Source organism: Nicotiana attenuata, unplaced genomic scaffold, assembly GCF_001879085.1.
Source record: "Nicotiana attenuata strain UT unplaced genomic scaffold, NIATTr2, whole genome shotgun sequence".
Classification (NCBI taxonomy): Eukaryota; Viridiplantae; Streptophyta; class Magnoliopsida; order Solanales; family Solanaceae; genus Nicotiana; species Nicotiana attenuata.
The window spans coordinates 134,350-139,493 of NW_017672799.1; positions in this window are offsets into that span (position 1 = coordinate 134,350).

Sequence of the window (5,144 nt, forward strand, 5' to 3'; positions counted from 1 at the left end):
TCAAGTATGCGGACGGCAGAGTCGCCGCAGAGAGAGTCAGTGTGTTGGTCAAATTTGAGGTCAACTATGCGGTCAATTATGTGAGCGCATAACCTATATGTGCACCGCATAGTCGTCGCATAATTTCCTTGGGATTTTGTAAAGGGCATCTCTGCGGTGCATTATGCAACCGCAGAACGTGTATGCGGACCGCATTTCTGCCGCAGACCCAGGCAGTGTGTTCAGTTTTGGGGAGCATTTTTGCGGTCAATTCTGCGGACCGCATGTTAACTTTGCGATCACAAATGCGATCGCAGATCTAAGTCGGGCCCCTATTTTCTAATTTTTAAAAACCCGATCCCATCCCATTAAAAACACCTCAATAGACCATTTTTCTGTTATTTTTCACGACATAGAGAGAGAGGGGGAGTTCTACAGTGAGAGGGAGTAATCTTCACCAAGTCCTTTCTAAATCCTTGCCCCAAATCCTTGAAGATTGTCAATTGAAGTTACCAGGTCTTCATCCTAAGAGGTAAGAACTGTACCCTCATCAATAATTTCGAAATTTCTGTTAAAAATAGGTAATTAGCAAGTGGGTAGATGGGAATAAGGGCTAGTAATCTTGCATGCACAAGAGATAATGGGGTATGGGGAGGATGAGAGCTAAAGAGACAACAATTGGGGTATAACATTAAAGTAATTTCTTTCAAAAAGGGGCCTAAGATCACAATGCACCTTTAGTGTTTGGTAATATGCTAAAACGAGCTAGAATCTTAATCTCGTCACTAATTCTTCGTTCAATTGTATTTCTTATACAATAGATTGAAGTGCTAAGAGTCCCAGAATTTTATAAGAATTAGGGGAAAGCTTTATTGAGGTATATATGGCTAAAACCCCCTCCTCTTAGAAATTGAGCTTCCATGGTGCTTGAGTAAGTGTTCTAAGTTCGAAACGTAGTTGATGCAATACTTGTTATGTGAAGTGAATTGATGTTGTGAAAATGTATGTGGTAGGTAATTCTTTAGGTGATTAATATGTTATTCTTGTAAATGGAAGATGTGTGGAGAATATGATTTATGTGCTAAATGCCTAAGTGTCATGCCAAGGTTACTTTGGGACTAACATGCCAAACTTGGCGAATTTCCCTCTATGCTTATGACTTAAATTGCTTGTGTATATACCTATAACTTTAAGTGGCAAGGTAAATGTTGAAAATGGGAACAATGTGAAACGTGGGTTATGGAATGTGGAAATTGTGGCCCCAAGTGTCGGTAAACTAATACATGTGTAACCAAAGATTGGTGAGATGCATAACGGAAAATGGTAATGTCTCGGGAAGACGCCTTAGCCGATCGGACCGTGATCGGACGCCATGATATATATACACATGGTGGTAATGCATTGATGATTGAAATGGAAAAGTGAATAATGAAATAATGGTAACGTCTCGGGGAGACGGCATAGCAGAACGGGCCGTGATCGGACTCCGCTCACGGAAGCGGTGGTAATATGGATAACGATGCAACAATGTGGGATGCTCCTATCTGAAATCTCAGAAACCATGTGAAAATCATGTGAACCTCCTTATATTGTTGGCATGGTGCTTATTTGAAACTTTGTTGTCTTTACGATTTCCTCTTTACTCTTGTATGGCTGTTCTTTCTAGCAGGATGGTGTTTAGTTATACATACTAGTACTATTCCATGGTACTAACGTCTCTTTTGCCGAGGGCGCTGCATTTTTAAATGAATGTAGGTGGCTCCATAGCGGATAGTGCCGATCGTGTGTAGTGTAGCATCCTCTTCTTAAAATCTTGATGAGCCCCTTTTCCTCCTTCAAGGGGTTATGTTGTACACCTTTTGTTATAGATATCCATTTTGAGGTATAGCCGGGGCCTTGTTGCCGGCGTTGTTATCATTGTCTTTTGCATCCTTAGAGGCTCAGTAGACGGTTGTGTGGATTGTGTACGGGTATTGGATAGGTCAACAAATCATGTTGTAACTTTGTACTCTTGCTTTCTTCTAAACTATAACTGTATGAAATCTTGGAAGCCTAACTACGGTTTAAGGTTGTGTTATAAAATAAGATATCCATGTTGAATGTACAACCCCTTTTATTGTCTAATTAAACTAAACGGAATCGGATCCCTTAATCGTATTGAGTTGGGTAGGAAGTGTTTGGGTATGGCTTGCTCAGTTGGGTTCACTCGATTGAACGCCGGTCGCGCCTCCCGAGGTTGGGGCGTGACAGCCGAGAACCACACTAGTGGATCCTGAGGGGTGCCTAACACATTCCCCTTAGGACAATTTCAAGCCCTTACCCTGTCTCTGGTTACCAAACGTAGTTATAAATAAACCCTATAGGTGCCCTAACGCACCTTAAATCGTTAGGTGGCGACTCTTCAAAAATGCAAACCCCTTTCCCAAAAGGAACGAGTTGTCTCAACCAAAATGTCACAAACCCAATTTCGCGAGGAAAAGGGGGCGTGACAGCTATCAATAATTCCTTAGGTCTATCTTTCACCTTCGGATCAAGTTTAACATTTTCGCGGTCACTTTAACCTAGGGGCTACTCAAGTCTAGGCGTACCCTCATCCGGGGTCTATCTGCAACACCTTGAGGCTATGCTCTCTCTAAGTTTAAAACAGGTTCCCAAGTCGCCCGAGTGTGAGTGGACTCTCACTCAAGGCCTGCTTTCGAAAACCTGCAGGCTACCTTTATTCTCATAACTCCGAGCAAATCCCCCGGTCGAGGACTATCGCTGGGTCAAAGGGGCTAAGTCTCATATTGAAAGTTTGAATCCCTACTCTCCTTCAACTTGAAGTCGGGGATCCCGACGGCCCGAGTTTATCAATCCAATCCGGGCTCGGTCCAAGGAGCGGGAAAGGGTTCTATGGGAAATCGTGTTAATTAATCAAAAGCCTGAAGAAACACTAGCACCCGGGCTCGATATTCCTACCGGTCTGTAGAATCATGCATTCAGATTCTTTGCAAACGCAGATGAAAGGAATATAGCATAAATCAGAAATAGATTGAAGAGACATCTTTATATTCATAAGCACATGATTACAAAAGCCCACGGAGGGCCCTTACATATGATTACAAAAGCCCACGAGGGGTCCTTACATGTGATTACAACAGCCCACGAGGGGTCCTTACACAGAAACAAGGAAGCAATGAAGTACATATATAATAAAAGCCTAAAGCCTAGTCTACTCTCAGAGGTACGTCCTCGGCGACAGTATCTTCAAACACCACCTTCTCGGGGACCTCGTCTCGATATTCTAAAACGGCATCTTCAAGGGAGAAGATGGAGAAGAGGAAAGTGACGAAAAATAAGCAAAAAAATAGAGGAGCGGAGAGGGATGAAGAAGTGGCTGGGTGAAAAATCTGGCTAGTACGGGTTTAGCCAGCACTACTATTATGAAGCCACTTCTTGAGACGTTGCACCGGTGCGGGATGCAATAGTTAGCAGATAGTACCACCTTACTCCACGGAAAGCAAAGAGAGTGAGGCGCCACACCGGGTAATTAGGAGAGATAAGTGGAAGTTCATAGTCCGCATATTCTCTAATGCGAGGACACTTTGAGATTTCTCTCTCATCACCTCGGGTCAACAAAAAAACAACGACAACAAATCAGTACAATCTCGCTCGGTGGAGAAAAGCCCTGGAAAAAGGCCATGGCCTAACTGATGGGAACGCCGCCATGTAACCTTAAGGCCACGGGCCTCAAACATAGGAAATAACAATGGATGAAGATGAAGAGAGGNTCATATGTATGACATCATCACGGAAAATTCGAATACATGGATATCAAAAGTCGCTTCTTATCGTTCCACTCTAAGAAATGCGGGGACTATCTGTATGCGGTAAAATCGGAGGGTCCAATTTTTGGCCATTACAACGCCTCGTAAACAAGCTTTCCAAAGGCTCGAGACTACGGTCGAGATTTATCCCGAGGGGCCATCGGTGTCCAACCTCAAGACAGTACAACTCGACGGTTATGGTAGAAAGGTGGGAAGTTCCCGAGGCGCAGGACTAGAGCTGACAAAGTCTAGAGGGCTAGCTCTGACCCGTATTAGGGCGTTGAGTGGCTGTACCTGCCCCATATCTTTATAATTAATGCATTTGTACTATGTTCCCCCTCATATATAAAGGGGAATCCTTGTCATTTTGTAGACATATGTTGCTTAATACTAAATACACAAGAACATTCTCTCTGCTCTCTAACATATTCTCTTGAGCTCATTACTTCCATTTATTGCTTACATTCATTGTGTTCTGTTTATTATTCTTCATTTATTGCTTATTATTGACCATAAAGAGCCATCACTGAATCTATCATAACTATTATTCCCTCCATCGACTGCCCACGGCAGGGTATAGGACTTGACCTCGAGGCCCCAAATAAGCAAGCTCGAGGCCCCGCTTATCAGCCTATTGGTTCGGTTATCACCTTGTTTTCAAGCTCTTATCTCGTTTTCTAATCTCTTACTTAACATCTATTGCCTAAACAACTAGCATAAAAATAGATCACGTATTTTTAGAACCACAAAATCAAAATCTAATTGTAATTACCATTTTCACGGTAAACAACTCCAAAAATCAAAACAAAACCTCGCGGCAAGTCACATAAGCAGAAACAGATACGGGGGAAAGAGTTAATAGGGTATCGGGGCTATAACTCTTAAAACGACCGGCCGGGTCGTTACACATGCTTGATTCTATGTGCCTCTTAATATAGAACTCGTTATCTCACTCGTGCCTTATTATTCTAAATGGTTATCGCACTTTCACTATAATTGAGTTTTCAGATTATACCCATCACCCTATTAGATATTTCCCTTACTTAAAACAGTTATCATGTTTTTTCCTTAACAAATTTCTATATTTAATTTGTTAATTTAACTTATGTTTTATTTGTTTAAAAATTATACTTTACTCCATTTTATTTATTTCTGAACTAAATCCATCTTATACTCGGTTTCGTACAAATTGTATATTATTTTACTTTACTTGATTTTCTAAAAATAAACTCAGTATTTCTATTTTACTTTTTATTTTTTGTCAGTTGATTGTCGGTGTATTTTGTCGGCATCATTTTGCCGAGTATTTCATTTGAGTTGCAAGACACCTCCTAAAAAAACTTCAATGCCTATGCACAC